Source organism: Aegilops tauschii, chromosome 2, assembly GCF_002575655.3.
Source record: "Aegilops tauschii subsp. strangulata cultivar AL8/78 chromosome 2, Aet v6.0, whole genome shotgun sequence".
Lineage (NCBI taxonomy): Eukaryota > Viridiplantae > Streptophyta > Magnoliopsida > Poales > Poaceae > Aegilops > Aegilops tauschii.
Genome location: NC_053036.3, coordinates 427,703,924 through 427,729,090, shown reverse-complemented (window position 1 = coordinate 427,729,090; position 25,167 = coordinate 427,703,924).

Below are 25,167 nucleotides of genomic sequence, written 5' to 3'. Positions count from 1 at the left end.
AGAGAAGAAACTGCAAGTTTCAGTTTCGGATAAGAAACTGCAAGTTTCATAAGCAGAGCATTTATATTAACACGCCTTTTCAAACAGGGATAACATCATGTTGGAAGTTGTATTCATGGGCGAAAATGGAACTACCAGCCAGTTAACATCATGCTGATCAACATTCATGCATAGCACATCTTCATATGATGCACAGTCAAAAAGATATGCTATTTTCAAAATGCCCACACAATGTCGAGTGTGCGACAAACAGAGAAAATGAGGGACGAAGTTTTGGCAAGTGTTGGACGTGGTGTGCGTAGATGACAATGGGGACCCACATGTCAATAATGGCAGAGGCAAAAAGTTTGGAGATATTTTCACTACATCAGGTGGAATCGAACCCGGGGGGAACAGCGGTCGGGTAGTGTCACTTGGCCACTGGGCTAGTTCAGTAGTTTCGGTTGAAATAAGGCACTGCATCTAGTATGCCTTCGCCGGATCCGGTGGTTCGTTCTCGTCCTCCGCCTTTGTGCGCTCGCCGCGGCGCCGCTATCTGCCATTGTGAACATGCTGAACAAACGAGAGGAATCTCGAGAGGACTGTACGTGGAGAGGCGGGCAGTCAGGACCCACCAGGTCTACGGCCGTACGCAAGCAAGTGCCTCATTGAAAAAATACTTCCTCCTAGTCCTATACTGGCATTGGGGCCCACGGGTTTGTCAACATAGTTATATTTTTTTAGGTGCTTCAATGTAGTTACTAAAGGAGATAAATTTACAACGAAGTTGGGGAGCTGGCAGGTATCATTTATTATCAGTGGGCCAGCAAGTATCAGCGGGGTTGTGGGCTGCCTCGTCTAGGCTTTCTTTTTTAATATGCGCAGCCCACGACATGCCGGTTTGTATTTTCTTCAGGGCCGTCATGTATCGACCAGCCTATGGACCTCCCATCCTAGGTTTTATTTTTCCTGAAACATCCACAGCTAACTTATGTATTTTTTTGAAGAAAACACAGAGGTCTATTCTATTTTTCTATATAAGGATAGGAACGCCAGGTCCAACTTATGTCTCCCTTCTAACTATATTATATTTATTTATATTATTTCATATGTTATTATATATTATTGTTACTATCATCATATATTTAACAGACACTTACATATATAAGAAAACAATATCCCACGTCTTATTAACTTATAAAAAATTAACAATAAAATCCTGGATTTTTTTACATTAAGGCAACGAAAATCCTGGTGATTGTGTACAAAAGCTTGGTAAGATTAAGGACCAATGTAAAAATAAATCACTTATTATTTAAATATATTTATAACAAAATGCTCAGCTCTTGTTTATTTTTTGATAACATTGTTGCGCCCAACCCAACATTATAATTAGAACCAGCCCAGCAAAATCATGTATTTCGAGAAAGTGCAAATGGGCTGTAATTTTTTAGGAAAAAAATAAATGGGCCGCATGGACGCTACATTATTTGTCCAGCTAGCCCAGCAAATTCGTGTATTTCGAGAAAGTGAAAATGGCTGTAGTTTTAAAAAAATGGGCCACATGGAAGCTACATTATTTGTTCACCCAACCCCACAAATGGACTGTAATTCTCAAAAAAAATATCAAATGGACTATAAATTCTGAAAAAATGGCATGAATACGTGCCACATTTTTGGAGGCTGAAATGTGGGCCAATAGGTCAAAGCCAACGCAAGTCATTATCAACTTAGTCAACAAATGGTTCTGACATCGATAGCCGTTGGATTTACAACCACGACCGGCATCCATCTTCAATCTCTCGTCTTCTTCCTCCGTCGCCACCGGGACCACATGCTCCCGCCTCCTGCTGCTAGCAGCTCTGCTTAGCATGCTTCACTATGAAGCACAACCCCACCGCCGGCCAGGCCATCCCTCCACCCCTCCACACCTCCTGTTCTTCTCCACCGTCTGCCGAACCATGCCGCACCAGAACCAGTTAACCCTCGTACACCTCTCTGTCCGCGACTCCACTCCCGCGTCTTCCCATCTCCGGCTCGTTGCTATCTGGGGCCTCGCGTCGTCCACCACCTTGGATGCGCTCGGCACGGCGTGGTCAACACACACAAAAATAAATACTCCCCCTGCTAGCTGGGACCCACCATAGTGGGAGGCTGACTTGTGGGCCTACTAAGTTTACGCGGACGGAGGGCTTTGTCAACTTAGTCAATATGAACGATTCTAGCTCCAATGACCATACGATGTCCATCCAACGGCCGTAGTGCTTCTTCAACCTGTCGGTGTACAAAAGAAGGGGCGCACCTTTGTACCCCTTTACCTGTGCACGGACAGTCGGAGCCGCGCCCACGGCCGCACCAAGCAGGACAGGGGAGGTGAACCGAGGTAAAACCAAAATCCAAGACAGCCAAAGCAACGCCAAGGCCAAGAACACAAAGAAGCAGAGAGGCGAAGCAGGTTCCCCCGGCAAGATCCTTGCCGGGGGCGGCCTCAGCGGCCCCGGCAAGACCCTTGCCGGGGCGGCTCGCCCACACCAGCGGAGTGAGCCACCCTCGAGCCCACGGGTTCCAACTCAACCAACCACGTTGGAACTAGGGCTCGGGAGGCACCTCCATGGTGGCATGCAGATCTTTGTCAAGACCAAGGGATGTTAAAGATCAGATGAGGATTAAAAGACAACGGTCCTCGGCAAGATCCTTGCCGAGGAGAGCCACAAGACCCCCGGCAAGATCCTTGCCGGGGACGACAGCGCGCCACGGCAAGACCCTTGCCGGGCCACCCGGCAAGGCTCTCACCGAGGACGCCAGCAGGGCCACTGCCAGGCCCGCACCAGCCAAGTCTCCCCCGCCGTTCGCATGTAGCTGCCAGCCCAACCAACTGGGCAGGCACCTGCGTGGCAACATGCAGCTCCCAGGCCAACTCATCAAGCGCCTATGTGGCGGAATGCAGATCTTCGTGAAGACCCTACCACCGCGCCACCTCAGCTGCCTACCTGCCTACATGGCGTCGCATGCATCGTTGGCCAGGGCGCGTGTCAAAGCGAGGAGGAGCGGCGATGGATGGGACGGGCCTCGCTCCCGTCCTCGATAAAGCTAGGGGACACCTCAGTGGCGCATTAAATGCGTCTTGTCCTGTAATACGAGCGGTAAGCTCGTAGCACTGTATGCCTTTCCACCTCCTGTGTGCCACTGTGGCAGCCCCTTTTGACTATAAAAGGAGGCCCATGGCGTACTGGAGAGGGATTCGGCCCTTTGAAACAACGCACCCACCATAGCTTGTTCGAGAGCTCAAGAACTCTCTGAAATACAGCCACCAAAGCAGGACTAGGGTTTTACGCGTCCTCGCGGCCCGAACCTGGGTAAACGATCCTTGTGTTGATTACTAATCCTGCTCTTCTTGCAACCCTACACCCCGGCAACCGTAGTAGGGATTCTTGTGATCCCATAGGTGTCGTTCCACACTGACATATTTGGCGCGCCAGGTAGGGGGGCTGCAATTGTGAGAATCTGGTCTAGTAGTTAGCCTAGCGGTTCTTCATCACCAATGCTCCTAAGAAGGAGACGGCCAGGAGAAAAGGGCGCCGCCTGCAAACGCAAAGGACGCCAGCGCGGCAACAGAAAAGCTAAGTCATTCAGAGCTTTTAGTTATTTCCTTTTATACATAAGGTTATCTTCCTCGGAGATTTTGCCTATGTATGAAAAACCTACACGCAAAGGGGCCCTCCCGCAATTGGCAACGCCCTTGTTCTGTTTCAAGTCTGCTCAACAGCTCAAGCGGCCGCGTCGAGAGTGGCGGGGTAGCCTTCCACACTTGGCAACGCTCCCGATTCTGACTCGAGTCAAGCTCGACAGTTCGGGCGGCCGCGCTAAGGGCGGTAAGGTGGTTCGCCCGGCAGCAAGCACACCCGGCAGGCCAATGGGGATCCGTCCCCAAGACGCCGCCCTGGGTTTACGCGCCGGCAGGCCTACCCAGTTACATAGGGTGGACATACAAAGAAAAATCGAACGGGAAAATAACATGCATAATATCAAAGTACTGCAGAAGTTATATTACATCACTTGTTGCCGCAGTTCTAACTAAAGATAAAAATCATCTTGGTTGTGAACTTGCAGCAACGAAAAGAAATGGGGTGCCTAATCCCGGCGCTGGACCTCCACCCTCAGAATTCCACTGACACCGCTGATGATGGGCTTGATGCGCTCCCTGAGCGGTGCGAGGTCAGTATCCTCCGGCAAGCTCTCCAGCGCGGCGTCGAAGTCGAGGTCGGGGTACCAGTATGCCACCTTGGTGAGAACCTTGGTCATGGCGCCCTGGAAAAGCCTCCGGGCCTCGTCGGCCAGCGAGGCCGCCCAGTTGGCGTGAAGCTGCTCCACACTTGAAGAACAGGGTCAGCTTGGCGTTGGTGGTTCCGCTGCGCTCTGGGGCGTACCTCACGTTTGGCATCCCCATAGCAGCTAGCTGCGCGGCGATCCTGTCGGCGACGTCCTCGAGACGGCCGATCCAGCGGTTCACGCCCTCCACGGAATCCTTGTGCTCGGCGGCCTCGTTCTTCCGCAGCTGCTTCTCGGTCTCCAACTCGTTGGCCAGGGTCCCCTCCCGGGCCTTGGCCTCCGTGAGCGTGCCCTCGAGACCCTCCAGCTTCAGCCTAAGGTCTTTGATGGAGTTGTTGGCCTCGGACAGCTCCCCGGCCCTGCTGACGGCCGCGCCCTGCGCCTCCGTCAGGGCGCCGTTGAGCGTGTCCTTCTCCTAGGACAGCTTCAGGGCCTGCTCCTTCAGCTCGTCCCACTCCACCTCCAGCTCCTTCACCTTGCCGGCGTGAACTAGAGCTTGGGCATCGAGCGCCTCCCTGTGCCTCTGCTCCAGCTCTTGGGTCTGCTGCCTGACAAGCTTCTCCACTTCCCTGTCCTTGGCGCGGAGTTTGGCGTTGAGGTCCGCCTCGCGCTTGGCGAGGTCCTCCTCCTGGGAGTTCAGCCCGGCCTAGTGCTGGGTTCGGGCGGCCTCGGCTGCCGCGGCCAAGCCCGCCACCGTCTCCTGGGCCTTCTCAATGTCGGCCAGCTTCATGGTGAGCTCCACGTCGTGCTTGGCCAGCTCACCCTGGGCGGTCTTCAACTCCTCGTGAGCCTGGCGGAACCAGTCCTGCGTCTCGGCGACGCGCTTCTGGAGGTCCGCCTCCGCCTTCTCCACCACCGCCATCCTAGACTTAGCCTTGTCCAGGCGGGCGTGGTGGAGCGCCTGGAGCTTACAGAAGCTGGCGCCCATGGCGTGGAGGAGCCGCTCTTCCTGGGAGCCGTCGCCGCCAGCGCTCGGCTTGTCAACGATCTCAAGCCCGGCGGCGGCGAGCACCTCGTCGTCAAACACCTCCCCCTCGATTATTGACTCTAGTAAACCCTTTTGAGTGTTGGTCACATAGAGATGTGAACTATGGGTGTTAATCACATGGTGATGTGAATTATTGATGTTAAATCACATGGCGATGTGAACTAGATTATTGACTCTAGTGCAAGTGGGAGACTGAAGGAAATATGCCCTAGAGGCAATAATAAAGTATTATATATTTCCTTATATCATGATAAATGTTTATTATTCATGCTAGAATTGTATTAACCGGAAACATAATACATGTGTGAATACATAGACAAACAGAGTGTCACTAGTATGCCTCTACTAGACTAGCTCGTTAATCAAAGATGGTTATGTTTCCTAGCCATAGACATGAGTTGTCATTTGATTAACGAGATCACCTCATTAGGAGAATGACGTGATTGACATGACCCATTATGTTAGCTTAGCACCCGATCGTTTAGTATGTTGGTATTGCTTTCTTCATGACTTATACATGTTCCTATGACTATGAGATTATGCAACTCCCGTTTACCGGAGGAACACTTTGTGTGCTACCAAACGTCACAACGTAAGTGGGTGATTATAAAGGTGCTCTACAGGTGTCTCCAAAGGTACTTGTTGGGTTGGCGTATTTCGAGATTAGGATTTGTCACTCCGATTGTCGGAGAGGTATCTCTAGGCCCACTCGGTAATGCACATCACTATAAGCCTTGCAAGCATTGTGACTAATGAGTTAGTTGCGGGATGATGTATTACGGAACGAGTAAAGAGACTTGCCGGTAATGAGATTGAACTAGGTATCGAGATACCGACGATCAAATCTCGGGCAAGTAACATACCGATGACAAAGGGAACAACGTATGTTGTTATGCGGTCTGACCGATAAAGATCTTCGTAGAATATGTGGGAGCCAATATGGGCATCCAGGTCCCGCTATTGGTTATTGACCGGAGACATGTCTCGGTCATGTCTACATAGTTCTCGAACCCGTAGGGTCCGCACGCTTAAAGTTACGATGACAATTTTATTATGAGTTTATGTATGTTGATGTACCGAAGGAGTTCGGAGTCCCGGATGAGATCGGGGATATGACGAGGAGTCTCGAAATGGTCGAGACGTAAAGATCGATATATTGGACGACTATATTCGGACTTCGGAAAGGTTCCGAGTGATTCGGGTATTTTTCGGAGTACCGGAGAGTTACGGGAATACGTATCGGGCCTTATTGGGCCATACGGGAAAGAAGAAAAAGGGCCTCAAGGGTGGCCGCACCCCTCCCCTTGGTCTGGTCCGAATTGGACTAGGGAAGGGGGGCGCCCCCTTCCTTCCTTCTCTTTTTCCCTTCCTCTTTTCCTATTCCATATGGGAGGTGGAATCCTACTAGGACTAGGGAGTCCTAGTAGGACTCCACACTTGGTGCGCCCCCTCCTAGGGCCGGCCTCCTCCTCCCTTGCTCCTTTATATACGGGGGCAGGGGGCACCCCAGAGACACAACAATTGATCCTTGAGATCTCTTAGCCGTGTGCGGTGCCCCCCTCCACCATATTACACCTCGATAATACCGTTGCGGAGGTTAGGCGAAGCCCTGCGTCGGTGGAACATCATCATCGTCACCACGCTGTCGTGCTGACGAAACTCTCCCTCAACACTCGGCTGGATCGGAGTTCGAGGGACGTCATCGAGCTGAACGTGTGTAGAACTCGGAGGTGCCGTACGTTCGGTACTTGATCGGTCGGATCGTGAAGACGTACGACTACATCAACCGCATTGTGATAACGCTTCCGCTGTCGGTCTACGAGGGTACGTGGACAACACTCTCCCCTCTCGTTGCTATGCATCACCATGATCTTGCGTGTGCGTAGGAAAATTTTGAAATTACTACGTTCCCCAACAGTGGCATCCGAGCCAGGTTTTATGCGTTGATGCTATGCACGAGTAGAACACAAGTGAGTTGTGGGCGATATAAGTCATACTGCTTACCAGCATGTCATACTTTGGTTCAGCAGTATTGTGAGATGAAGCGGCCCAGACCGACATTACGCGTACGCTTACGCGAGACTGGTTTCACCGTTGCGAGCACTCGTTGCTTAAAGGTGACTGGCGGGTGTCTGTCTCTCTCACTTTAGTTGAACCGAGTGTGGCTACGCCCGGTCCTTGCGAAGGTTAAAACAGCACCAACTTGACAAACTATCGTTGTGGTTTTGATGCGTAGGTAAGAACGGTTCTTGCTAAGCCCGTAGCAGCCACGTAAAACTTGCAACAACAAAGTAGAGGACGTCTAACTTGTTTTTGCAGGGCATGTTGTGATGTGATATGGTCAAGACATGATGTGATATAATTTGTTGTATGAGATGATCATGTTTTGTAACCGAGTTATCGGCAACTGGCAGGAGCCATATGGTTGTCGTTTTATTGTATGCAATGCAATCGCCATGTAATGCTTTACTTTATCACTAAGCGGTAGCGATAGTCGTAGAAGCATAAGATTGACGAGACGACAACGATGCTACGATGGAGATCAAGGTGTCGCGCCGGTGACGATGGTGATCATGACGGTGCTTCGGAGATGGAGATCACAAGCACAAGATGATGATGGCCATATCATATCACTTATATTGATTGCATGTGATGTTAATCCTTTATGCATCTTATCTTGCTTTGTTTGACGGTAGCATTATAAGATGATCCTTCACTAAATTATCAAAGTATAAGTGTTCTCCCTGAGTATGCACCGTTGCGAAAGTTCTTCGTGCTGAGACACCACGTGATGATCGGGTGTGATAGGCTCTACGTTCAAATACAACGGGTGCAAAACAGTTGCACACGCGGAATACTCAAGTTAAACTTGACGAGCCTAGCATATAACAGATATGGCCTCGGAACACGGAGACCGAAAGGTCGAGCGTGAATCATATAGTAGATATGATCAACATATTGATGTTCACCGTTGAAACTACTCCATCTCACGTGATGATCGGACATGGTTTAGTTGATATGGATCACGTGATCACTTAGAAGATTAGAGGGATGTCTATCTAAGTGGGAGTCTTAAGTAATATGATTAATTGAACTTGAATTTATCATGAACTTAGTCCTGATAGTATTTTGCAAATTATGTTGTAGATCAATAGCTCGCGTTGTTGCTTCCCTGTTTTATTTTGATATGTTCCTAGAGAAAATTATGTTGAAAGATGTTAGTAGCAAAGATGCGGATTGGATCCGTGATCTGAGGATTATCCTCATTGCTACACAGAAAAATTATGTCCTTGATGCACCGCTAGGTGACAGACCTATTGCAGGAGCAGATGCAGACGATATGAACGTTTGGCTAGCTCAATATGATGACTACTTGATAGTTTAGTGCACCATGCTTAACGGCTTAGAATCGGGACTTCAAAGACGTTTTGAACGTCATGGACCATATGAGATGTTCCAGGAGTTGAAGTTAATATTTCAAGCAAATACCCGAGTTGAGAGATATGAAGTCTCCAACAAGTTCTATAGCTAAAAGATGGAGGAGAATCGCTCAACTAGTGAGCATGTGCTCAGATTGTCTGGGTACTACAATCGCTTGAATCAAGTGGGAGCTAATCTTCCAGATAAAATAGTGATTGACAGAATTCTCTAGTCATCATCACCAAGTTAGTAGAACTTCGTGATGAACTATAGTATGCAAGGGATGACGAAAGTAATTCCCGAGCTCTTCGTGATGCTGAAATCGACGAAGGTAGAAATCAAGAAAAACATCAAGTGTTGATGGTTAACAAGACCACTAGTTTCAAGAAAAGGGCAAAGGGAAAGAAGGGGAACTTCAAGAAGAACGGCAAGCAAGTTGCTGCTCAAGTGAAGAAGCCTAAGTTTAGTCCTAAGCCTGAGACTAAGTGCTTCTACTGCAAAGGGACTGGTCACTGGAAGCGGTACTACCCCAACTATTTGGTGGATAAGAAGGATGGCAAAGTGAACAAAGGTATATTTGATATACAGATTACTGATGTGTACTTTACTAGTGTTTATAGCAACCCCTCGGTAATTGATACTGGTTCAGTTGCTTAAGAGTAGTAACTCGAAACGGGAGTTGCAGAATAAACAGAGACAAGTAAAAGGCGAGGTGACGATGTGTGTTGGAAGTAGTTCCAAGATTGATATGATCATCATCGCACACTCCCTGTACTTTCGGGATTAGTGTTGAAACTAAATAAGTGTTATTTGGTGTTTGCGTTGAGCATGAATATGATTTGATCATGTTTATTGCAATACGGTTATTCATTTAAATTAGAGAACAATTGTTGTTCTGTTTACATGAATAAAACCTTCTATGGTAATACACACCAACGAAAATGGTTTGTTGGATCTCGATCGTAGTGATACACATATTCATAATATTGAAGCCAAAAGATGCAAAGTTAATAATGATAGTGCAACTTATTTGTGGCACTGCCGTTTAGGTCATATTGGTGTAAAGCGCATGAAGAAACTCCATACTGATGGGATTTTGGAATCACTTGATTATGAATCACTTGATGCTTGCGAACCGTGCCTCATGGGCAAGATGACTGAAACGCCGTTCTCCGGAACTATGGAGAGAGCAACAGATTTGTTGGAAATCATACATACAGATGTATGTGGTCCGATGAATATTGAGGCTCGTAGCAGGTATCATTATTTTCTGACCTTCACAGATGATTTGAGCAGATATGAGTATATCTACTTGATGAAACACAACTCTGAAATATTTGAAAAGTTCAAAGAACTTCAGAGTGAAGTGAAGAATCATCGTAACAAGAAAATAAAAGTTTCTACGATATGATCGCAGAGGTAAAATATTTGAGTTACGAGTTTGGCCTTCAATTAAAACAATGTGGAATAGTTTCACAAATTCACGCCACCTGGAACACCACAGCATAATGGTGTGTCCGAACGTCATAACCGTACTTTATTGGATATAGTGCAATCTATGATGTCTCTTACCAATTTACCACTATCGTTTTGGGGTTATGCATTAGAGACAGCTACATTCACGTTAAATAGGGCACCATCAAAATCCATTGAGACGACGCCTTATGAACTGTGGTTTGGCAAGAAACCAAAGTTGTCGTTTCTTAAAGTTTGGGGTTGCGATGCTCATGTGAAAAAGTTTCATCCTGATAAGCTCAAACCCAAATCGGAGAAATGTGTCTTCATAGGATACCCAAAGGAGACAGTTGGGTACACCTTCTATCACAGATCCGAAGGCAAGACATTCATTGCTAGGAATGGATCCTATCTAGAGAAGGAGTTTCTCTCGAAAGATGTGAGTGGGAGGAAAGTAGAACTTGATGAGGTAACTGTACCTGCTCCCTTACTGGAAAGTAGTTCATCACAGAAATCTGTTCCTGTGACTCGTACACCAATTAGTGAGGAAGTTAATGATGATGATCATGTAACTTCAGTTCAAGTTACTACCAAACCTCGTAGGTAAACCAGAGTAAGATCCGCACCAGAGTGGTACGGTAATCCTGTTCTGGAGGTTATGTTACTAGACCATGACAATCCTACGAACTATGAGGAAGCGATGATGAGCCCAGATTCCGGGAAATGGCTTGAGGCCATGAAATCTGAGATGAGATCCATGTATAAGAACAAAGTATGGACTTTGATTGACTTGCCCAATGATCGGCGAGTCATTGAGAATAAATGGATCTTCAAGAGGAAGACGAACGCTGATAGTAGTGTCACTATCTACAAAGCTAGAATTGTCGCAAAAAGGTTTTCGACAAGTTCAAGATGTTGACTACGATGAGAGTTTCTCACTCGTATCTATGCTTAAGTCTGTCTGAATCATGTTAGCAATTGCCGCATTTTATGAAATATGGCAAATGGATAAACAAAACTGCATTCCTTAATGGATTTATTAAAGAAGAGTTGTATATGATGCAACCAGAAGGTTTTGTCAATCCTAAAGGTGCTAACAAAATATGCAAGCTCCAGCGATCCATCTATGGACTGGTGCAAGAATCTCGGAGTTGGAATATACACTTTGATAAGTTGATCAAAGGATATAGTTTTATACGGACTTGCGGTGAAGCCTGTATTTACAAGAAAGTGAGTGGGAGCACTACAACATTTCTGATAAGTATATGTGAATGACATATTGTTGATCGGAAATAATGTAGAATTATTCTGCAAAGCATAAAGGAGTGTTTGAAAGGAGTTTTTCAAAGAAAGACCTCGGTGAAGCTGCTTACATATTGAGCATCAAGATCTATAGAGATAGATCAAGACGCTTGATAAGTTTTTTCAATGAATACATACCTCAACAAGATTTTGAAGTAGTTCAAAAGAGAACAGTCAAAGAAAAGAGTTTCTTGCCTATGTTACAAGGTGTGAAATTGAGTAAGACTCAAAGCCCGACCACGGCAGAAGATAGAAAGAGAATGAAAGTCATTCCCTATGCCTTGGCCATAGGTTCTAAAAAGTATGCCATGCTGTGTACCAGATCTATTGTATATCCTACACTGATTTTTGGCAAAGGAGTACAATAGCGATCTAGGAGTAGATCACTGGACAACGGTCAAAATTATCCTTAGTGGAATAAGGACATGTTTCTCGATTATGGAAGTGACAAAAGGTTCGTCCTAAAGGGTTACGTCGATGCAAGTTTTGACACTAATCTAGATGACTCTAAAGTCTTGGTCTAGATACATATTGAAAGTGGGAGCAATTAGCTCGAGTAGCTCCGTGCAGAGCATTGTAGACATAGAGATTTGCAAAATACTTACGGATCTGAATGTGACAGACCCGTTGACTAAAATTATCTCACAATCAAAACATGATCACACCTTAGTACTCTTTGGGTGTTAATCACATAGCGATGTGAACTAGATTATTGACTCTAGTAAACCCTTTTGAGTGTTGGTCACATAGAGATGTGAACTATGGGTGTTAATCACATGGTGATGTGAATTATTGATGTTAAATCACATGGCGATGTGAACTAGATTATTGACTCTAGTGCAAGTGGGAGACTGAAGGAAATATGCCCTAGAGGCAATAATAAAGTATTATATATTTCCTTATATCATGATAAATGTTTATTATTCATGCTAGAATTGTATTAACCGGAAACATAATACATGTGTGAATACATAGACAAACAGAGTGTCAGTAGTATGCCTCTACTAGACTAGCTCGTTAATCAAAGATGGTTATGTTTCCTAGCCATAGACATGAGTTGTCATTTGATTAACGAGATCACCTCATTAGGAGAATGACGTGATTGACATGACCCATTATGTTAGCTTAGCACCCGATCGTTTAGTATGTTGCTATTGCTTTCTTCATGACTTATACATGTTCCTATGACTATGAGATTATGCAACTCCCGTTTACCGGAGGAACACTTTGTGTGCTACCAAACGTCACAACGTAAATGGGTGATTATAAAGGTGCTCTACAGGTGTCTCCAAAGGTACTTGTTGGGTTGGCGTATTTCGAGATTAGGATTTGTCACTCCGATTGTCGGAGAGGTATCTCTAGGCCCACTCGGTAATGCACATCACTATAAGCCTTGCAAGCATTGTGACTAATGAGTTAGTTGCGGGATGATGTATTACGGAACGAGTAAAGAGACTTGCCGGTAACGAGATTGAACTAGGTATCGAGATACCGACGATCAAATCTCGGGCAAGTAACATACCAATGACAAAGGGAACAACGTATGTTGTTATGCGGTCTGACCGATAAAGATCTTCATAGAATATGTGGGAGCCAATATGGGCATCCAGGTCCCGCTATTGGTTATTGACCGGAGACATGTCTCGGTCATGTCTACATAGTTCTCGAACCTGTAGGGTCCGCACGCTTAAAGTTACGATGACAGTTTTATTATGAGTTTATGTATGTTGATGTACCGAAGGAGTTCGGAGTCCCGGATGAGATCGGGGATATGACGAGGAGTCTCGAAATGGTCGAGACGTAAAGATCGATATATTGGACGACTATATTCGGACTTCGGAAAGGTTCCGAGTGATTCGGGTATTTTTCGGAGTACCGGAGAGTTACGGGAATACGTATCGGGCCTTATTGGGCCATAAGGGAAAGAAGAAAAAGGGCCTCAAGGGTGGCCGCACCCCTCCCCTTGGTCTGGTCCGAATTGGACTAGGGAAGGGGGGCGCCCCCTTCCTTCCTTCTCTTTTTCCCTTCCTCTTTTCCTATTCCATATGGGAGGTGGAATCCTACTAGGACTAGGGAGTCCTAGTAGGACTCCACACTTGGTGCGCCCCCTCCTAGGGCCGGCCTCCTCCTCCCTTGCTCCTTTATATACGGGGGCAGGGGGCACCCCAGAGACACAACAATTGATCCTTGAGATCTCTTAGCCGTGTGCGGTGCCCCCCTCCACCATATTACACCTCGATAATACCGTTGCGGAGGTTAGGCGAAGCCCTGCGTCGGTGGAACATCATCATCGTCACCACGCCGTCGTGCTGACGAAACTCTCCCTCAACACTCGGCTGGATCGGAGTTCGAGGGACGTCATCGAGCTGAACGTGTGTAGAACTCGGAGGTGTCGTACGTTCGGTACTTGATCGGTTGGATCGTGAAGACGTACGACTACATCAACCGCGTTGTGATAACGCTTCCGCTGTCGGTCTACGAGGGTACGTGGACAACACTCTCCCCTCTCGTTGCTATGCATCACCATGATCTTGCGTGTGCGTAGGAAAATTTTGAAATTACTATGTTCCCCAACAGGCGTGGTTGACGGGGGCGGCGTGTTGGGGGTAGCCCTCTGTGGCTCCTCCTGCTGCTGCTCTCCTCCTGCATGCACGGCAAGGTCAGCACCAAAGCATCATACCCCTGACACATGTCGACGAGGGGTGCGTGAGGAACTTACGCTCGGGGCTGCGCCGGGGGCTGTTGTCCGGGCAGCTCAACACCACTAGTGGCGCCTTTGAAGTACCAGCCGGGGGCTGGCCGCCCGCCGAGGTCTTGGCCCTTTTCACCCTCTGGGCCAGCGTCTCCGCGTCCCTGCAAAGATGAAAACGAGTCAAGACAAGCAACACAGATTGAGGAGACAGAGATAACGGGAAAGAGCTAGATACTTACTCGTCGTCCACCTCCTCCTCTGTTGTTTTCCTCTTCCTCCTTGGGCTGAGGGATCCGAAGTCGAAGGTGACCCCCGTGTTGGCGTCCGCCGAAGGAGGGGAGGAGGGCGGAGTCTGGGCGCGCTTGGGCGAAGAGGAGGCAGATGCTCTCTTCTTCGCCGTCGCGGCCCTCGTCTGACGCGCGGACTCCTCCGGAGACTTTGGCCGCCGTGCGGCCCTGACGGGCCGTACCGGCTCGCCAGAAGTGGCCCGCCGCAGGACTCACCCTCTTCCCGTGGCCGGAGGGTCAACAGCCCCGGCCTCTTCCTCCGACGACTCATCGGCCGCGTCCTCAACCAGAGGAGCCTCGGTGCCGGCGCTGCTGGCTTCCCCGGCGGCCGCCGCCCACCGGGCGAGCTCCTCCTCCTCCACAGTCGTCGCAGCCTTGTCCTCCACACCACCAGCACTGCCGGCCTCCTCGGCAAGCTGCGCCTCCCTCGCCCTGGCGGCGATGTAGTCCAGTTCCGCCTGGGAGGTGTCCTGGATGAGCAGCCGCTCGGCGTCGGCGTTGATGTATCCCTCGTTCAGAGTGTTGAAGAACTGCTGCACCTGGATGTCCTCTGGCTCGACCCAGCTCTGGTCAGGGCCATGCGCGTTGCAGTCCGGCATCATGGCGACGATGTCGGTCCGGCGCGAGTTATTGCACAGTGGGACCACTCCTGCCGGCAACTTGAACAAAGGCCCTTTGACGACCTTGCCGGCCTTCGCGGCGGCCCTTGCGACCTTGCTGGTCCGCTCAACCTCGCCGTCGTGACCCACATCGAGCTGGAAGAATCGCTCGCAGAAATGGGCATGCCCCATCACTGTGAAATTGTGGTCGAGGCCGGGGCGAAGCCGCATGATGTTAGCGGGGTTCGTGAAGAGCCAGGCCGGCCTCCCCTTGTTGTGCAGTGGAGCGATCCGGTGGCGGATGAAGTCCGCCCCGATCATCTCAAGGGTGAGTCCGGCCTTGGTGAGCCAAAGGATCCTGGTGGTGGCGATCGTGAGCTTCTCGTCATCGGCATCGACGTCGCTCCAATCCCTTCTGCGGACCGGCGGCGCCCGGCGAACTTCGCAGAACGCCGGCGGGTCCTTCTCTTCGATCCAGCACCATCGGCCCCGCCATTCTTCCCACCTCTCCTTCATGGCGCCATCCGGGTACGCTCCCTTGGACCTTGGGATCTAGGTGATGCAACCAGAAATGGCGCCTCCCGTTTGGATCCGAGGGAAGAAGTAATGGCGGAAGAGCGCCGTGTTGGGGTGCACCCCGGCGAAACCTTCGCAGAGGTGCGCGAAAAGGGCCATGCACGCCACAGCATTCAGGGTGAAATCCAAGAGGCGGAAGCCAAAGGTGTGCATGATGTCACTGAAGAAATCGGAGAAGGGAGGACAAAGCCCGGAGGAGTAATAGTCGACAAAGAAAGGGTACTGATTCGGGGCAGCCTCGGCGCAGTTGGCGGGGATGACGCACGTGGCTGGGTGCCCCGTCTTCTCCCCCCCCCCCCCCCCCGTCTTCACCCCCCACAAGGGTTTGAAGGCCTCCCGGAGCTCGAACACATCCACTGTCAAGGGGAAGAAGGCGGACTGCGTCCGCTGCACCGCCAGCGCACTCTCCGACGGCTCCATCACTCTGGCGTCCTTGGCCACTCCTTTGCCCTTGGTGGATTTGGGCGCCATGGCGGCTAGGGAAGGAGGGGCAAGAAATAGAGGGTGGCGGGAGCGCAACGGCGGCGAGCAAGAGCGAAGCTTAGGGAGGAAGGAGAAGGGGGCGACGGCTCTGAGATTGGAAGAAGGCGCAGAAGGGGTAAAGTGAGCAGCGCGCCCGCGGTTATTCCTTTTTACGGGGAAGGCACGGGCCGCCTCCTTTCCCATTAACCATGATGTGACACATGCGTGCATGAACCGCCCCCTGCATGCCGCCCACATCATGCGCCACTCCCCCATGTCGCGTGTTCGACGCGGGTCGTGGGGAAGCGCGGCGGGCGGAAAATTACCGCGGTAAAAACCGCCCCGCCTGCCCGCGCACCATTTTGGGCCTGGCCCAACAACGTGTCGCGCTTATGTGTGGCCCAGGCCCGGGGGCTCCTATCGGTGTACAAAAGAAGGGGCGCACCTTTGTACCCCTTTACCTGTGCACGGACAGTCGGAGCCGCGCCCACGGCCGCACCAAGCAGGACAGGGGAGGTGAACCGAGGTAAAACCGAAACCCAAGACACCCAAAGCAACGCCAAGGTCAAGAACACAAAGAAGCAGAGAGGCGAAGCAGGTTCCCCCGGCAAGACCCTTGCTGGGGCGGCTCGCCCACACCAGCGGAGTGAGCCACCCTCGAGCCCATGGGTTCCAACTCAACCAACCACGTTGGAACTAGGGCTCGAGAGGCACCTCCATGGTGGCATGAAAATCTTTGTCAAGACCAAGGGATGTTCAGGATCAGATGAGGATTAAAAGACAACGGTCCTCAGCAAGATCCTTGCCGAGGAGAGCCACAAGACCCCCGGCAAGATCCTTGCCGGGGACGACAGCGCGCCACGCAAGACCCTTGCCGGGCCACCCGGCAAGGCTCTCACCGAGGATGCCAGCAGGGCCACTGCCAGGCCGCACCAGCCAAGTCTCCACCGCCGTTCGCATGCAGCTGCCAGCCCAACCAGCTGGGCACCTGCGTGGCAACATGCAGCTCCCAGGCCAACTCATCAACTGCGTGTGTGCCGGCATGCAGATCTTCGTGAAGACCCTACCACCGCGCCACCTCAGCTGCCTGCCTGCCTACATGGTGCCGCACGCATCGTTGGCCAGGGCGCGTGTCGAAGCGAGGAGGAGCGGCGACAGACGGGACGGGCCTCGCTCCCGTCCCCGATAAAGCTAGTGGACACCTCAGCGGCGCATTAAATGCGTCTTGTCCTGTAATACGAGCGATAAGCTCGTAGCACTGTATGTCTTTCCACCTCCTGTGTGCCACTGTGGCAGCCCCTTCCGACTATAAAAGGAGGCCCATGGCGTACTGGAGAGGGATTCGGCCCTTTGAAACCACGCACCCACCATAGCTAGTTTGAGAGCTCAAGAACTCTCTGAAATACAGCCACCAAAGCAGGACTAGGGTTTTACGCATCCTCGCGGCCCGAACCTGGGTAAACGATCCTTGTGCTGATTACTAATCCTGCTCTTCTTGCAACCCTGCGCCCTGGCAACCGTAGTAGGGATTCTTGTGATCCCATAGGTGTCGTTCCACACCGACACAACCTCTGGTCTTCTTGCTCCAGTCGCCCAAACCAGCGCCGGTCGTGCCGCCTGCTCCAACCTGCTGTGGCCGGCTGTGCTGCCGCGGAGGCCTCACCACCCCTACTACTCCCACCGCTGGCCAGGCCATCCCTCTACTCACCCACACCCCCTGTTATTCTACGGCGATGGCAGCCTCACACCGCAGTGGAACCAGTCAACCCTCATACTCCTCTCCGTGTGGCCATCCACTGTCGCGTCTTCCCCGGCTCTGCGTCGTCCCCTTCCTAGGCCTCGCCGTCGTCCACCGCCTTGGTACTCTCCACGCGGCGTGGTCAATGTGGTCAACACTACTGCAGGATGCTGCTAAGGCGACACTACGATCAGAGACCCTTTGAGAAATTGTGTGCGACGCCATAATCGCAAACGGTGATGTATGAAAACCGTCAAAAATGTATAAAACATTTGCGATGACGGATGCATCAAACACGGTTCAGGTTTTAGTTGCGTGTGTGATGAAGGGCATACGGTTCAGTTCAATTGACTGTTTGCGATGAGGAGGAACAAAAGAAACGGGCAGCCAGATGAAGGCGTGTGCGATACACAGCATACGGTTCACTCGGATGAACTGTTTGTGATTAGGCAACACAAAAGAAACGGTCAGCCAGATCAAGGTGTGTGTTATTGAGGGCATACACTTCAGAAGAATTAACTATTTGCGATTAGGCAACAGAACAGAAACGGGTCAGCCAGATCAAAGTGTCTGCGGTTGATGGCATACAATTCACATGGATGAACTGTTTGCGATTAGCCACAACAAACTGAAATAGTTAGGTAGATCAACGTGTGTGCGCTAGACGGGCACAAACATTCTAATTAAAAGAACCATGCGCGATGGTGCTGATATTGCCTATTGCGGTGCACCCTATGGTGCAAACGCCACGTACGTGGCCGAGAAGGCGTACGTGCCCACGTTACGCCTTCCGGGAATAGTGCCACACTTATAACCGTCAGTAAATTTTGAGCATGCGTCCCGTCACATTCCAAATTGCAAACCTGTTCACACTGATCAAAACCTAAATGGTTTCCCACTTAGGAGCGTATTACTACTCGGTTATAAATACTACTACTCCAAGATGACTGCACATTCCTCCTCAACTCCTCATCCACAAAAACAAACAAGTCATTCATCATTGTTCCCTTGCGTCTGCCAAGGCCAGCGTGAGTTCTGGTTCGAGATATTGCCACCAAGGAGAGGCGAGCCTGGAAGCGGAAGCACGAGAGGTGTCCCGCCTCGCCGCGAAAGCAGCCAACATGTCCTGCCGCGCGGCCGTAGCAGTAGAGAGGTCCCGCCGCACCGTTGATGCAGCAGACTGGTTCGGCCACGCCGCGGAAGCAGACGAGATGTCCCGCCGCGCCGCGAATGCAGCAGAGATGTCCTCCCGCACCGTGGCGGCCTGGGAAAATGTCTCGCGGGCAGGCGAGGACTCTAACAGGCGCATGCGTGCCCTCGTCCTTAGGTAGATGGATCAGATCTCCAGGTGGGCGAGGTTGCAGGATGACCTGAAAGCCTCATTTGAACAGTCTACCGGCGTCATCCGGCAACTAAATGAGAGTCATGCGAAACTCCAGGCCGAGCGCGACCTGCTGAGGGCGACCTGCTGAAGTGCGGGGCAGCAGGAGCAGACCACTGCCTTGTTGGAGAGGACCGGCATCATCGTCGAGAAACTTATGGACGAGAATGCCATGCTGCGCATTGAGCGCAGAAGGCTGGTGGAGGAATCCGTGGATGCTCTCAAGCAGCATCTTGAGGACAAGAAAGAGCTCATCACCGCTCGCCCCGGAGACTAGTTCCCGCGGCCTGCAGCAACGCACCAACAAAGTAGAGATCAGCGAGCCAGATCGTTGACTTCCTTCTTCTTTTGCCCTTGTGTATTTCGGGCGTTGCCGCATGTGGCTTTTTTTAATTATGTTCCTAAATATGTAAGACAATTATTATCCACTGCCATCGTCCTTATATTCATCATGATTGCTATAAGTCGCAGTCGATGCTATATAGGTCTGTCGGATCTTACATCAAGATCTGTGCAAAACTTTCTTTTTCAGATTTTCATTTTCTTTCTTAAATCTCAGTCAAGTGAGACGTATAGCCATGCCGTAGAACAGGTGCTCGGGCACCATTAATGGGGACGTTGGGAGGGAGGTGCGCGGCAGGTAGCGGTGAAAGGGCTCTCCTCCCGATGAGCACACACAGGGGTCTGATCGCACGCCTCCCGTACTCAAATAGCTACCCCGCACGGCACCTCCTAGCCTATAAAAAAAGGGGATGCGTGGCGGCACATAATTGGTAAGTAGAACACCCACGGTTTCAATAATACTTGTGTTTCCGATTAGTAACGTGACAGCACTTGTTCCAAAATGACTTTGTTGATTGTTAATGTGTGTGCCTTGGCAAATCGGACAGAAAAATTACCATGGCATGTTGGTGCCATGTCATGAGACCATGCAAAGTTTCATGATTTTCAAGCATGTTTTGGATTTACAGGAATTAAAAAACCAAGTATCTCAATCTTTCCGGCCGAGCCACGATGCCCAGATGTTTGAATTTGATTCCCATCTCTTGCATAGGACCTAGAAATTCACCCAAGGACACACATGTGGTTTTTCAAACAAATTTGGTGCACTGGAGCCCATGCTTGTAGTTCAAATTTGAATAAAAATGACAAACGAACCCAGAATAATTCCAAAATTTAGCACGATACTTATATTTGGTCTAATCTGCCTGTGTAAAAAAATTAAGGCGGGAGAAGGCAGTACGTATGTCGTTTCGCAAACGGAGGTGGCACGTTCCCTCTCGGAACCACGAGCCTTCTTGACGGAAGCTCTGGTTTGCAAGAATCTTACACCAAAGCTTGTCCCAATTCGGCCAAAAAATTACCGCAGCATGTTGGTGCCATGTCATGACACCATGCCAAGTTTCATGATTTTCAGGCATGTTTTGGATTTACAGGAATTAAGAAACCAAGTTTCTCAATCTTTCTGGGCGAGCCACGACGCCCAGATGTTTGAATTTCATTCTCATCTCTTGCATGGGACCTATAAATTCACCCAAGGACACACATGTGTTTTTTCAAACAACTTTGGTGCACTGGAGCATGTGCTTGTAGTTCAACTTTGAAGTATGCACATTAAACGCCCAAAAACTCAATTAATGCATAAAAATGCCAAACGAACTCGGAATAATTCCAAAATTTAGCACGGTACTTCTATTTGGTCTAATCTGCCAGTGTAAAAAAATTAAAGCGGGAGAAGGCAGTGTACGTATGTCATTTCGCACACGGAGGTGGCACGTTCCCTCTCGGAACCACGAGCCTTCTTGACGGAAGCTCCAGTTTGCAAGAAGCTTACACCAAAGCTTGTCCCAATTCGGCCAAAAAATTTACTCAAACATGTTGGTGCCATGTCATGACACCATGCCAACTTCATGATTTTCAACCATGTTTTGGATTTACACGAATTAAAAAACCAAGTTTCTCAATCATTCCGTCCGAGCCACGACGCCTAGATGTTTGAATTTCATTCCCATTTCTTGCATGGGACCTATAAATTAACGCAAAACACACATGTGATTTTTCAACAAACTTTGGTGCATTGGAGCATGTGCTTGTAGTTCAAATTTGAATTATGCATATTAAATGCCCAGAAACCCAATTAATGCATAAAAATGCCAAACGAACCCGGAAAAATTCCAAATTTAGACACGACACTCATGTACTAGTTGCATGTTCACTGTACGTAAATGTTCTAGCAATCCAAACACCATCCTTTCCCTCCGTAACACCATTTTGTCTTTAAAAACATAATGAAAAAATCAGGTATACCACAAACAGTTTACTAGAAAGAATCGTGTGGGATGCGATATAAAATATCTTGGCGCACCGTCTTGTCTGGCTTATGCAGGAAGCTTCGTCGTCTACAGTCCACCGCCCCCACTTGAACCACACTTGCGCGCCAGTTTCTCGCGGCACCGAGCGAAATTTTTTGCCACCTTGGAAATATCTATCTCCCCGCCCCTCCCTCCTACCAAAAGTCACATTTCCACTGTTCCTCCTTTCTTTCCAGGTTCAAACCTTCACTGCTGCTTACTGGCAGCTCAGCCTCCTCGCCGGCGACCCTTCTTCTTGCAGCGCCGCCTCCTCACCGGCTACCGTTCTTCTTGCAGCGCCACCTCCTCGCCGGCTACCCTTCTTCTTGTAGCGCCGCCTCCTCGCCGGCGACACTTCTACTTGCTACGCGGCCTCCTCGCCGCCGACCCTTCTTCTTGCTGTGTAGCCTCGTCGCCGCCGACCCTTCTTCTTGTTGTGCGGCCTCGTCGATATGGTCAGGTAATCCACACCCCACCCACACCATCCTCCTCCTTTCCCGTCCCACATGCCCCGACCGATGGAGCGACACCTTCCACCGAAATCACTGCCCCCTACTCCAATTAAGCGCCGCCCACAGCCATTTTGCATGTAGTATAACGTGTAGCTCAGTAGCATGCGGCCGCACGCGTGAACAAGGTCGCTATGGCTGCCATGCGTGTCGACCGCGATATCTTGGAGGAGCACCTCGTCTTCGAGGCCACCGTCGACACCGCCACGTGGTTGTCTACTTTAAAATACAGTTCATGATGTTTTCTCGAGGCCACCGCCAGTGCCTTCTAGTGATTTGTCCTCTGTAATGTTAATATGCAATCTGATGTTCAGTTAACAGTTTGGTCCTTTGAAATGTAATGTTCAGTTAACACATTGGTCCAACAATTGCTACATTTCATACTACTGTTCTCAAGCATTCCTTGTTTTGTTAACTGTCTTATCTTCTCATACATGTTTCTATTCTGCAATGTCGTGCTCAGTTAACTATTTCGGTTCATTTGGTCTGCTATCCGTTTAACTATTTGGTTCAGTTCTGCAATTTGGCTGTACTCAATACATATTCTACTGATTGTATGGCAACTCTCAGTTAACCTGATCAAGATCTTCCTTATGTGTGTTGCAGGGAAAGAATGGGAGACACTGCGGTTTGCCACCGAGGTTTGTTCAAGCAGGGTTCTTTGGCTAATAGCACATTATTGTGCAGTTGCAGGAATCATTATAATATTTAGGTTTCTTACAATTTGGTCTTGCACATGTAGGTCCTGCTTCAGAGACTTAGACCCACTGTTCGACCCATTTTGCATATGGGGAAATGAGATGTCCATGAATATCAGTCAAGTCAAGAAACTCAGAAAGATTGTTAGGATGAAGAAACTTGCGATGAATAACAACAAGATCTTTGTTTGCACAATGAAGAAGACATCAGTCAACTATAGGATGGTACGAACTCTTTTACCTTGTTTTTACCCCTTGCGCCATTTCAAAATTTACAACAGCGATTTATGCATAGCTTTGTTTTCAGTACTTTTCAAAGCAGTTCACCGATGATTACCTCTCAAACCACCTGCATGGTCAAGAGGCGAGGAAGGTATTCATTCAACACCAATGGTACAATATTGAAGTCTTGCTAAAGAGGACGAAGGTTGGGAGGGCAATTATCCATAGCCACTGGCCTAAAGTTGCAAGGACTTTCAACATCACTGAAGGCTCAATATTTGCCTTCCGCTTCTGCAGTTTCCCCGATGAGATTCATCTGTCTATTTACCGTGTATGATGCTACTTTCCAAAGGTTTTTGATGCTGCATGTGAAATTTGGTGTTGTTGTGTAATGGCGTAACTGATTCGATTATGAAATTATGGTTGCTTTTATACGGGTATGAAATATATGGCGTGTTTTATAACAAATATCAGTTTGATTAGTACATGGATTATCAATAATAGGCTAATTACCTTGCTTATTGGGGTTTTCTATTGCAAACGGTTACTCAGACAGCACCGTGGGTGATGAACTCAAACAACCCGCACGGTTTCTAGAAAGTAGGCGCGTTCGATCAACTAACAATCACACACGGCTTTCGGCAGCGAACTGTTTGTGTTAGGCCACCTTGCACAAACGTTTCCACACAAAGAACTGTGTGGGATGTACATACCTACGGAAATGATTTTCTGGGATTCACCGTGTGGGATGTACATACCTACGGAAATGATTTCTGGGATACACCGTGTGGGATGTACATACCTACGGAAATGAATTCTGGGATTCACCGTGTGGGATGTACATACCTACGGAAATGATTTCTGGGATTCACCGTGTGGGATGTACATACCTACGAAAATGATTGGGTCTCGATGCCTCGCCCGATTGCACACGGCCCCAGCCTGGGTCCCAGGAGGGCCTATCCCCGACGATTTCTGGGTCGTATGGGAAGGACCCCCCTATCGCCCACACTCACTTGGCGACGGTTCCAAATGCCATCGCGAAAAGGGGTTAAAAACCGTTTGTTTAGCACGTCATTGTACCAGTGCAACAACTTCCATCGGAAGAGTACTGTACGTGGAGAGGCTGACAGCTGGGTCCACGACCGCAGCAAGGAAGTGCCTCCTTATTACGCGCAAAATAATGATTCCTCCACCTCACAGTAGGGACCCACCGGAAGGGCCATAGTATTTCGCGAACAAAACGTTTCCCCCCTAACTGCTGGGACCCACCAGCTACATCTTCGCACGCAAGGAAGTTTTCCATATTACGGGCAAAAAAAGGATTCTTCCCCTGATAGCTGGGACCCACCAGCTATATCTTTGCATGCAGGGAAGTGCCTCCTTATCCTCCCTGACAGTCGAGACCCACCTGGTCGAAGCGTACATAGCGTTGTCATTCTGGTCGCGAACATGTACGTACATACTGGTCGATCGATCTGTCTGCAGGCTGCAGCGATGAATCGTGGCCGAGTAAGGAAGGGCACGTGTCATAGTAGAGGCGCGGACGTATCATGTCACGCAGTCCCATCAATATTGTGTACACGTACGTACAGCCAGGATGCAAGAAAGTAAATACGGCTACATACGTACATACGGGCGGGGTCTCGAACACCTACTCGCGCATACGTACGGCCAGGGCTCGTGTACATGGAGAGGCAGCGACGGCGTCCTATTCATCGGCAGCCAATCGGCTGGGTCAGAATGGAGAAACTGCGTCGTCGTGTTCATCGGGAGGCAACGGAATGCGTCGTGTTCATCGGGAGCCAACCGGCTTGGAAGGAACAGACGAAACGAGGCATCGCATACCGCAGAACGGAGGAAACGGCCTTGTGTTCGACCGCCTACGATCGAAACAGGATCCTGTTCACCGGGAGGGGTCTGGCGTACCGCAAAACGAAGGAAACAAACTTCTCTTCGACCAACTGCGGTCAGAACGGGGTCCTGTTGATTGGGAGGGGTGTGGCGTACCGCAAAACGGACTTCTCTTCGACCTCCTATGGTCAAAATGGGGTCCAGTTCATCGGGAGGGGTGTGGCGTACCGCAAAACAGGACTCCACGGACTACTGTTCATCCACCGTCTACTGCCTCGCTCCAGCCTCCATGGGCTACTATTCATCCACCATCGACGTCCTCTAG